The 12,195-nt window shown below is 43.5% G+C and overlaps 1 protein-coding gene across 2 annotated transcripts in view; it reads right to left on the reverse strand.

The window, feature by feature from the left end:
• Nucleotides 1-12,195, reverse strand: part of Myo1d (myosin ID) — a 307,146-nt gene that overhangs the window by 68,870 nt on the left and 226,081 nt on the right. The window lies entirely within an intron of this gene.

The following is a 12,195-nucleotide window of genomic DNA, read 5'->3' on the forward strand; positions in this document are numbered from 1 at the left end:
CCATCTTTGTGACACCCCCTATACCCACAAAACAACATCTAGTGGTAGGTGTTTTGTGAATGCATGCTGAGTGATGGCATGGAAACGGAACAGTGTTTACTGCAGATAAAACACTTAGTTAAGTGTGCTGTGGTTACAGAAAATCCTGATCCCAACAAAGCTCATAGGACCTGAAATAAACACATTAAGAAAGCTTTTAAAAATCCCATTAGAGTTATAGCTGACATTCATGTTAGAAAAAAATCAAACATAGCACAAACCAGGGTATTATTCACTAATTATCTGGTGAATTTGGGAATACCTCAGTATCTCCATTTTGACCTACATTGTAAAGTTCAGTGCTATGGCCTTTCAAAAACTAATATGACTATTCTAAATGTCCATTATCTACCTGTGGAGAGACTGAAAAGATGTACTTTGGGATTTATTTCTTTCAACTTGAAAGGCAATGATGGACACGTCACAAAGCAAATAAATAGCTTTGATCTGCACAAAAATGCCCTAAGAAAGCCTCCATCATAAAGGCAGGTACAAAGGAGGAAGCCTGTGTACCATGCACCCTAGAGGTGCTCTGTTCCAGAAGGCAGTGGCTCAGGGTCCACAGGCACAGTGCAGAAGGAGAGAAGTAGATCTGGTTCAGTGTTCAGAGGAGACAGCAATCTCTACTGTTTGATTTGGGCCCTGGCTTAGTCACACAGAAAACCTTTAAAATCTCTCTGTGCTCTTGTTACCACAGATGGCTCTGAGCATATGTATAAATAGCTTGAGTTTGATATGTGGAAGCCTGCTATTTGCACACGGGGTTTCCTATCTGGGAAGAGGCAGGTGGGGCCCACTGCAAACTTCTTAAGAGTAACTAAAAACCATTACTTAGGATGATTGACACCTCCTTCTGGGACAAGCAGATGTCACAGACAAAGCCTAGTTTGTGTGATTCCTCTGCCTAGTAGCATTTCTAATCTCTATTACCCCCTACTCCCTTATCCCTCCAAACCTTCCCCTTATCCTGGCCTTTCTTTACAGCAGATTAGGGGAGATTTAGTTTGCATTTTACTTGGAAATAACTTTTAAAACTTGAGGATTTAGTGGTTTAATTAAAAAGAAATCTACTTTTGGCTGGGCATGGTAGTGCACTCTTTTTTTGAGGGGGGAGGAGGGTTCAAGACAGGGTTTCTCTGTGTAGCCCTGGTTGTCCTGGAACTCTGTAGACCAGGCTGGCCTTGAACTCAGAGATCCATCTGCCTCTGCCTCCCAAGTGCTGGGATTTAAGATGTGTGCCACCACCACCCAGCAGTGGCACACTGCTTGAATCCCAGTATTGGGGAGGCAGAGGCAGGAGGATCTCTTGAGTTCTAGGCCGGGTAGGTCTACATAGCAAGTTCCAGGACAGCCAGGACTACACAGAGAGACCCTGTCTCAAAACAAAAAAACCAACAAACAAAATAAGACGATAACAATAAAAACAACCCCCAAACAAAAACCCTACTTTTGTCACGCTGACTTCAACAAACTGGCCACAGTGCAATCTGCTGTGTTCAGCTGGACATCTTCCTGTCATCTAAGAAGCTGGCACTGCATACACTTGCTTGTGTGTGAACTGGTATTCCTGGAGGAGATGCTTTAGCAGTCCGGGGTGAGGTCTGCAGCTTGCCTTTTGAACAAGTACCCTCAAGCAATGCCAATGCAGAGGACTTTAGGGAGCCCCTTGATACACAGAGGAAGCTTGTCATTGCTTTCTCATAATGGAGGCATGTTTGTTTAACTGCATGGAGATACTACAGTCTACTTAACCATGTTTATCTTGATGGACTTTCTTATAGTTTCAACATACTTACAATTTTAAAAAACGCTGTTTTGTCTTTTCTGTCTAGGATCCTTTTCACTTCTTGTGTGTCTGTGTGGTAATGTTGTGTGTATGCATGTGTGTGCAGGTAAACTTGCCTGTATGTGCACATTTGGAGGCTAGAGGTTGACATTAGGTTTTCCTTCTGTTTCATTTTCTGAGACAAGACCTCTCAATGAACCTGGAGCTGCCTATTTGGGCTAGACTAGTTGGCCAGCAAGTCATGGGGATCTGCCCATCTCCACCTTCCAGCACATGCCTCAGTGCCTGGCTTTGAGGGGAATTAGAAGTCAGATTTTTTTTTTTTTTTTTTTTTTTGGTTTTTCTAGACAGGGTTTCTCTGTGTAGCTTTGTGCCTTTCCTGGAACTCACTTTGTAGTCCAGGCTGGCCTCGAACTCACAGAGATCTGCCTGCCTCTGCCTCCTAAGTGCTGGGATTAAAGGTGTGCGCCACCACCGCCCGGCAGAAGTCAGATTCTTATGCTTGTACTGTAGGCACTTCATCTAGTGAGCCATCTTCCCAGTCCACTTCTGCTTTTTGTAGGAAGGACCAGCTTCGCATACTTCACATCCAATACTTCACATCCAAGCACGAAGACATAACCTCATCTTCTCTCAAAAACGGCTCCTCTCCCTCCCCTTGCATTGATATTCTGAGAAACACGTATTTTTCTGGTCAAAGTGACGGCATTGGGGAGGTATTCCACCCATGCTATGATAATCTCATTGCTCTGGCTACAGTCACTGGGCTAGTGGGAACATCTCCCTGTAGATTATGACCTTACTTTCCCTGAGAAGATTTGCAGACATTTCCAGTCATATGGAAGGAGCTACTTGGGGAGAGTGAAGATAGTAAACAAGAAGATGAAAGATGGAGGTTGTGACAGGCCTTAAATTCCTAATCATAGTTGTCCCTCTGCCAAGGAGTGCTGGGGGGGGGGGATACACTTCGTGAGGTGTTTGACTGGTAAACACAAATGACAACTCGGTTGGGCATAGAATTTTTGAGCCCTAACCTTTCCCTCTCAAAAGACTGAAGTTGTTGCTCCAGGGGATTGAGATATTTACTGCTGCTGTGAAAGCAATCCTATATTTTTGTCCTTTGTAAGGGAATCTCTCCTCATTCCTGGTTGTGCGGGCGTGTGTGTGTGTGTGCGCACATACACACACACAGAGTATTAATCCTTAAATTCAAAGCATTGTCATAGTAACACATAGCTATTCACTATTCATGTAAAATACTTGCAGTACAGAAATTTTAAAGTTTTACAGAATATAAGATCTTCCCTGTAAGATGCATCTTTTTTTTCTTATATTGCTAAAATGTTGCCTGTTACAGCTATGGCAATCTGTCAATTATAAGTCCCATTTCAGAGACGTTAAAATTAAAAAACATATAGTTAAATCTGTGAGAATCCAGAATCACTTTTGCTCAGCTGTGTCCTGTTCAAGTATACCTGTCATTTGAATCTAAGGCTTTTGTTTTCAGCTTTCTCTGATATTTTCTAAGTCAGTGTTCTTGGGGCTGAGAGATGGCGCAGTGGTTAAAAGTGCTTGCTGCTTTTGTAGGGGACTCAAGTTTTGTTCCTAACACTCTCATCAGGTAGCTCAGAGTTGCCTCTAACTCCAGCTCCAGGGACATGATGCCTCTGGCTTCCTCTGGCACCTGCAACTCAAGTGTACATACCCTCCCCCCCCCCCCCCCCCCCCCGCCACACATTAAACAAAACAAAACAAAAACCTTAAATCATTGTTCTCTTCTGTATACTGCCTTGTCATTATTTTCCAAATCTACTTTCTGCAACATCAACTGCCATTTTCATACTTTAATGATGACTTAATGTCTTTAAAATCTTTGGCTTGACTTGAATACCTGAACACCTTCAGCTGTTTCTCAGTCAGTGTTCTCATTCATCTCCATGTGTCCTATATTTTCTTGAAGCAGACAGTTTCTATAATATGAATTTCCTGTTATAATTCTTTTCAGAAATAGGCTTTTCCTTTAGCTCTTTATTTACATCTCTCCTGCTGTTAGTATCTGTCCTTATAGGCTCCTGACTAAGAAGCCATCTTGCAGCCCTGGGGTCCTCAGATGAAAGGGGGCACATGGAGCCTTTCAGGTTCTTTCTTCCAGTCCACCTGTTTGTAGTTAGAATCCCTGGCTCAGCTTTTAAGCTGGGGAGCTAGTTTATGTGCACAGCCGCCAGTTGTGGTTTCAAAGTCTTTTACTTATTAAAAAACTGCTGATCTGAGCAGGAATCTCGACATCTTGCCTCCTCGGCAGCTCACTGACAAGGAGAGTCTGGAATTATTTCTAGTTGTTTAGTTGTTAAAGAAAAGTGAGCGAGAAGCTGCAACCCTCAGCACATCACATACCCGTGGTTCTTCCAGCTCATAAACTTTTTAGTTGCTGACTTTATATCTGAAATACCTAATCATTCGGTCCCTGGATACATTGCATTGCTTAGAGCTATACTATGAATAGTATAGGGGAAGTGGTATTCACAAAGGGAAGGGCACTGTAACAGGATTCTTCCTGTCTTCTACACAAGATGACTGGGTTACCATCTTCTGGTAGGCCAGGTACACAGGTCTGTGAGGAAGGGCCAGAGGCATCCTACTGCCAGCTGGCCCTCATTCATGGCAGTTACCTACTTAACAGTATTCAACTAGTATTTACAGAGAACCTTCCATGTGCCAGGCTCTGCTGAAAACAGAGGGACTGCTGTGAAGAGAAGAAACAGAGTCTGTTCCATGGACTCACATGTCAGCCAGAATGCATGCAATAAACACACACACACAGGAAGGGTATGTCAGGTCAGATGCAGATCAAAGTGTGTATATGGGGGAGAACTCAAGCAAGGCAGGGGAGAAGACTGTAGGATTGGGGAAGGGCTGCTCCCTCTAGGGTAGCCAGGGAAGGCTAAGATTGTCTCTGTCAGTGGGCCAATGTTCGAACAGTATTTCTAACTTCTACACTCCTTCTCTGTTTCCATGTATATCTCTCCTGGAAGCAAAGGAAGGTGAATCATGATTACTCACTTTTAACCTGATTACTGCAATAATTGTAATTTTAAATAGCTCAAGATGAGCATGGTGACACACTCCTGTAATCCTAATAGTTGAGGAGGAAGACTGATTTGGAGGCCAACCTGGGCTACATGGCAAGACCCTGGAGGTAGAAGGAAGTAATCATATACTCCATTGAGACAGGTCAAAGTTAATGAACAAAAATCTAGGCATAGTGTGCATATCTTGAATCCTAGTACTTTGGAGGCAGAGGCAGATGGATCTCTGTGAGTTCAAGGCCATCTTGGTCTACATAGTAAGTTCCAGAACAGCCAGAGATACATAGTGAGATCCTGTCTCAAAAAAAAAAAAAAAAAAAAAAAAAAAAGAGAAAGAAACAAAACAAAACAAACAAAACAAGCAAAGAACAAATCCTCTATGGTCGGCAATCTGGTCATTTTCAACTGTGTTTATTTTACTTGTAGATTTTGAGTTGGACTATAAATTATATTGCCAAGCATCCAGGTCTTTGGGGGAAGCACTTTAGAAGCACTTGATAGCAAGGGTCATGAAAATGTTTTCCAAGGAGAGGGGAGGCACAGGGCATAGCAGGAAGGGACTGGGCAGGGATGGGGTGGTAGAGGGAGTGAGGGTCAGCTGCTAAGACTCCTGGGATGTGACTTTCTTTGCTTCCTCCACCATGTGTTATAAGGCTACTTCTCTCCTGGACACTTTATGTCCTACCTGGGAAGTGACAGTCTGCTTAGTTTGTTTGTTTTCTCAAGACAGGGTTTCTCTGTGTAGCCCTGGCTGTTCTGGAACTCTCTCTGTAGACCAGGCTGGCCTCGGAACTCACAGAGATCCACCTGCCTCTGCTTCCTAAGTGCTGGGATTAAAGGTGTGCACCACTACTGCTGGCTATGCTTACAGTTTTATGGAGAGTTAAAGAGGAAAAAAAAAAAAAAGAAAAAAGAGAACTCCATCTAGAAGCAGGTCAAATGTCCAGACAAATTTAGCAGCAGTGCCCCTTTATTAAGGCAGCTATTACGCTGCTTCACACTGCTTGTGAGAAGCAAGGTAGCAGATGGCACTAACTTCTGCTTTCACTGCAGACATAGAATAGGGAAAAGGAAATTTCCATGCCTGAGACTGGGGTTGTACTGAGGTTTCCAGCACCCAGACAGGCAAATGCCTGGACAGCTGCTTAGGGCAGATGGGTCCTTTGACAGCTTAATATTGCAGTTTTTGGTGACTCCTGTGTTGGGAAGGCCAACATGACACCATCTGTTTACTGATGAGCAGAATCCTCACTACCAGCAGGTAGTCACTGCTGAGTAAAATGCAAACCAAGAGGCAAGTTCATCCTTTCTAAGGATGAGCAGACTGGTGTGGCCAACCTTGCCTCTACAGCCTCAGGAAGCACAGCCTCTCTGTGTCCCTGTGAGGCGGGAGACTGGGAACAGTAGTAATCCCAGGAGGATCAAGATAAAGAAATCCCACAAGATACATCCTTCGATTAGAGAGTTCTTTTGTTCTACTTTTCTAATCAGGAAAAGGAACATATGAAGGAATTCAGAGCCATCTATAAATACTAAAAACAAGCTTCCATGTATTAAAGTGAAAAACATTTGATGTCATATTTTCTGCTAAAGGTTGGCAAGTGAGCAAGCAGTCTCAATGCTACCTTTCTTCCAGGGTTGAGGTGTTCCTTCTCCAGAGGGAGTTGCCTATTTCCTGCATAGCTTTCCGGATATAGTTATGTGTGTATGTGTCTACTTACACCTGTAGCAAGGTGCATCAACATGCATATCACCACTTAAGTAAAAACACTGCAACAAGAGATATTTATAGTACACATATTTAGGAGGAGGAGGAGGAGGAGGAGGAGGAGGAGGAGGAGGAGGAGGAGGAGGAGTGGGATAACAGGTCTGGGATAACAGGTACAAGGCACCACCTCCAGCTTCCAATGTGGATTATAACATAGATGTAGAGTTTGTCTCTATAAGAGGTATCTGTGTTCACACAAATGGTGGCTGACCACAGGTACCATTTTGCACATTGCCTTGCTCGCCCCCCCTTGAGAAATGGCTTTGTGTCAATAGAGGGAGCTCTTGTTGTCCTGCTGGTTTCATGTGAAAACAAAGACACTGAGAAGTCCTGCAGGAGGCAAACCTGGTACTTTCACTGGCATATCCCAAACACATCTGACTTTAGGTCTTCGCTGGTCTAGGTGAGATTTCTCATCTGTGGACTACAGCCAGGACTAACTGGCATGGTTAGTTTCTGGGTGGTGTCTGTTCTAATGGTTTATCCTTAAGCCATACTGGTTATCTATTAAGTAATCTTTTTGTGCACGTGTGTGTTCTAGGAATTGAATCAGAGGTCCTGAACTACATCTCTAACCCTGAATAATCTGAGTGTTACCTTTTAGAAAATACTTTCTTAAAGACTGTTTTCTGGGCAAGGGGTGTAGCTCAATGGGAGAGCATGTGCTTAGCAGGTGTGAGTCCATGCCCCCACCCCCTTCATTCACTGTCTTCAGATGCTTTAGAGCACATGAAAAACAGGTAGTGCATGCTCAGGGAGGCAAGAATTCTCTATAGGTGGAGTGAACACTGTAGGAGAAAGGCTTATCTATACTGAGATGGGGTTAGTTTCAGGACTCTCTGTGATGTTATTTTATTTGTGCACCCCAATAAAGCTTATCTGAAGATCAGAGGAAAAAGCCAGTCACTATATTAAACATAGAAGTCAGGCAATGGTAGCACACACCTTTAATTCTAGCATTTAGGAGGCAGAGATCCATCCAGATCTCTATGAGTTCAAGGCCACACTGGGAACAGAGCCAGGCGTGGTGGCACATGCCTTTAATCCCAGCACTAAGAAACTCTGTCTTGAAAAACCAACAAAATGAAAAACAAACATCATGAGATTTGCCTATGGAAGGAGGTAGGCTTAGCTTTGAAGATTTACTGGATAATATTTGCTACAAAAGCACTGATTCTAGGGCCAATTATTATTTCTCCTCCTGAGGCAAGATCTTCCTGATTCCTCATACACATGCCTGCGAATGATGGGGTGCCCAGTCTGCTTGGAAGGACCTTTGTTGTCCGTTGGCATTCACCTGGTTACCATTCCCTAGCTGTGGGGTTTCCCTCCTCACATGCAGCATATTAGCTGTTTGGGCGTGCTTAGCTGGGTCTTCTGGGATCTCTAGTGGTCTCTGTATGCCTCCTCTCCCTGGCACTTTGGTGGCCTGAACTCCTCAGGCTACACATAGCCTCAGGGAGAATACAATATTCTACCTGGGCTCCCTGTGTACACCATGGCCTAGTGGCTCTGCCTAGCAGGACTCACCTTATTTCACCTCTCAGCAAGCACTGCCTGTCCTTGCCTGATGTCCTAGGTCTTGAAAATGTTTTTTTTTCACGTATTTTATTTATTTTTTTTTGGTTGTGGTTTAAGGTAGGGGTGTAGAGGTCTAATCTTAGGCCCTGTCTTTTTTCATTGTTTCTTCCTTTTTTTTTTTTTTTTTTTTTGACAGTGTTTCTGTGTAGCTCTGGCTGGTCAGGAACTTGCTATGTTCACCAGGCTAGCACTGAAATCACAAAAGTCTACTTGCCTCTGTCTCTTGAGTGTTGGGATTAAAGGCTTGTGACTATCTATGCCTGGCTCTCACTCTTTTTTTTTTTTTTTTTTTTTTTTTTTAATTTTTATTTTGCAATACAATTCAGTTCTACATATCAGCCACAGATTCCCTTGTTCTCCCCCCTCCCGCCCCCCTCACCTTCCCCCCAGCCCGCCCCCCATTCCAATCTCCTCCAGGGCAAAGCCTTCCCCACAGACTGAGATCAACCTGGTGGACTCAGTCCAGGTAGGTCCAGTCCCCTCCTCCCATGCTGAGCCAAGGGACCCTGCATAGGCCCCAGGTTTCAAACAGCCAACTCATGCAATGAGCACAGGACCCGGTCCCACTGCCTGGATGCCTCCCAAACAGATCAGGCCAATCAACTGTCTCACCCACTCAGAGGGCCTGATCCAGTTGGTGACCCCTCAGCCATTGGTTCATATTTCATGTGTTTCCGTTTGTTTGGCTATTTGTCTCTGTGCTTTATCCAACCTTGGTCTCAACAATTCTCTCTCATATAAACCCTCCTCATTCTCGCTAATTGGACTCCCAGAGATCCACCTGGGGCCTAGTCATGGATCTCTGCCTCCAGGTCCATCAGTAGTTGGATGAGGTTTCTAGCACGACAATTAGGGTGTTTGGCCATCCCATCACCAGAGTAGGTCAGTTCGGATTGTCGCTCGACCATTGCCAGCAGTCTGTTGTGGGGGTATCTTTGTGGATTTCTGTGGGCCTCTCTAGCACTTTGTTTCTTCCTATTCTCATGTGGTCTTCATTTACCATGGTCTCCTATTCCTTGTTCTCCCTCTCTGTTTTTGATCCAGCTGGGATCTCCCACTCACCCAAGCTCTCTTTCCCTCGACCCTCGCCCTTCACTACCCCCACTCCTGTCCAGGCTGTTCATGTAGATCTCATTCCATTTCTCTGTCGTTGGGCGATCCCTGTGTCTTTCTTGGGGTCCTGTTTTCCAGGTAGCCTGCCTGGTGATGTGAGTAGCAGTCCAGTCATCCTTGTTCCACATCTAGTATCCTGTTATGAGTGAGTACATACCATGTTTGTCTTTCTGAGTCTGGGATACCTCACTCAGGATGGCTCTCACTCTTGATCCTCCTGTCTGTGTGTTATGAATGCTAAGACGACAGGAATGTGCCACCACACCCAGCCATTTTGGCTTTTTATATACATAGGAAGCTTATTCCTGTATCTCCCCCTTTCTCTATCTGCCCTTGCTTACTTTCTTTGCACAGTTTTCTTGTTGTTTCCTTCTGGCATCTTACTTGTCTTTCACGGGGAAGCCACTTGCTGAAATGTAGCTCTTGAGGAAAGAAGTTACTCAGCTAGGTTGTGCGGTGGTTTCAGTTTGGGTTAGGGCCTCACATCAGCCTCTGCCATGTCCTCTGCTCAGGACACCCTTCCCTCAACTTGTATATTTCTTTGTCATTAGGGTCAGTATGACAAGAAACTGCCTTAGGCCATAGCCCTGCTGAGTGCTGGCCATGTGACCACTTCTGTTCTGCGGCTGTCAATCTGCTTTCTGTCCCCCGACCAGCTTCCCCATTCCTGTGCTTACTCCCTTTGGGTATCACTCATTTGTGATGAGTACTGCCTTTTATGAAATACTACTTTTGTCTTCTGCTGGGAAGGTGGAATTCTTTCCTCCTTCAGTCTGGTGAGCACATAGGTAGAGCAAGCTTTCAAATGGACTTGCCTCCTTGCATTCTAAGGTTACAGTCTCCCTGGTCTATGGGTTTACATGTTGTGCAGTTTTGAGATGCATTCTCTCTGAATAGAATTTCTTAGAATATGCTTTAGGGAAAATCTAGAAAATAAAGAGTTATCAAGAATCCAACCCCTCTGCCCTCTGGATTTTCATCATTAATGCAGGTACAAATAAGATTACATGCCATACCACTATGCTTGTAAAACACGCTGAATTGTGATGATCTCAACAATGATAAGAGACCTGACAATAAAGGACAAAGGCCAGAAAAAAAAAAAAACCATTTTTCCTCATCAAATAAGTAGCAGGTTGTTAATTATAACTCTAAGTTGAAATTTCTTCTGGTTTTAGGAAAGATAGATTAATACTTTATTACTAATTGATCTCCAAGTTCCTAACAGAAAAACAAAGAATAAACTGGAAAAAAGCCCTGCCATCTTGTCAACTTTCCTCTCCTTATATCTAGGAATTTTGAAGAAATCACAAATTCTTTCATAGGTTACAAGTAGGAGGCACACACCTAGGAATACGTATCTGCATGCTAGAAGAGAGCCACAGACAGGTTTGATTTCCGTCATGGGGAGAAGACATTTAACACAGGTTGGAATTTACTAAACAAGAACTCAGACTGAGACAATAATACTTCAATTCCTCAGGCAAAACTGACTGTATTCATTAGTACAAGTCTTCAAGTAATAGATGATGAGCTCTGACTTCTTCTATTGTCCATGCTTTGCTATGACTAAATATTTACAGGAAAACAAGCCTGCTTGTGTGAGTTAGGGATGTTTACTGTGGAGACTTCTGTTATAGCCTTCCACTCTTTGGTATGTTTCCTAGCTTTACAGTTCTTTGGCAGATGCAAGGGGTCCATTTGGGCCCCCAGACTACAGGATGGTGCTAGCCACACTCAGAGCTAGGCTCTTCCTTCTCAGCTACTGCCCCACATGCTAACTGTCTCTCATAGACACCCCAAGTGTGCTTTATTAAGTCTTAGGCATCTTTCATCCAGTCAAGCTGACAATATGAATGAACCATCACAAAAGCCTACATATTTATTGATTTTTTTAATCAATTCTCTATATTCTGCTTTTTCTACCAGAAGACAACTAAGCATAATTCATAAGTTATATATACTTAAATGTAAAATATTTAAAAATCCATTTCTTTCTTTCTTTTCTTTTTAGAATACAAGGTTTAATAACAAAGAATAGTGTACTTAGGAGGCAAGGGCAGGTGGATCTCTGTGAATTTGAAGTCAGCCTGGTCTACATAGAAAGCTTGTCCCAAACAAATAAAGACTGCTTACATTATACTATATACATTTTACCAGCAAAAATAAAGACAGAAGAACTTGTAAGCACAGGTATGACACCAGCAAGGAGCCCTGAGCATTTCTGAGAACGTGGGAATGCCTTTCAGGAAGGAAGGAAACTGACACCTGTACCATTTGACACCAGTGTTTTGTTGTGTGATCTTGTTCTCACACCAAGATGGGGTGCGGGAAAGACAGCATACCACAATGAGAACATTAAATTACCAGACGGCACTGCCCCAATACTTCATGGTCACTTACAGGAAAAAAAAAAACAACAAAAAACTCCACCTCTAACATTTCAACAAACAACCTGACAAACTCTATTCCCCTGCCTAAAATTATTTACTGACTAGTCCCCATCACCCCAGGGGAATCTGTGGCCCATATTACTTTTAAAAACATTTATTGTTTTTATGTGTATGTGTATAAATGTTTTGCCTGCATATATGGCTGTGCACCATATATGTGCATTGCCTACAGAGGACAGAAGAAGGCATCAGATTCCTGAAACTGGAGTTACTGATGGTTGTGAGCTTCCATTTGGGTGCTGGGAATTGAACCTGGATCCTCTGGTAGAGTAGCAAGTGCTCTTAACAGCTGACGCATCTCTTCAGCTTATATTTCTTATATTATTGTTCCAACCACTTCCAGCCCCTTCCCCAAGATACCATCCTGCT

Source organism: Peromyscus eremicus, chromosome 8a, assembly GCF_949786415.1.
Source record: "Peromyscus eremicus chromosome 8a, PerEre_H2_v1, whole genome shotgun sequence".
NCBI lineage: Eukaryota > Metazoa > Chordata > Mammalia > Rodentia > Cricetidae > Peromyscus > Peromyscus eremicus.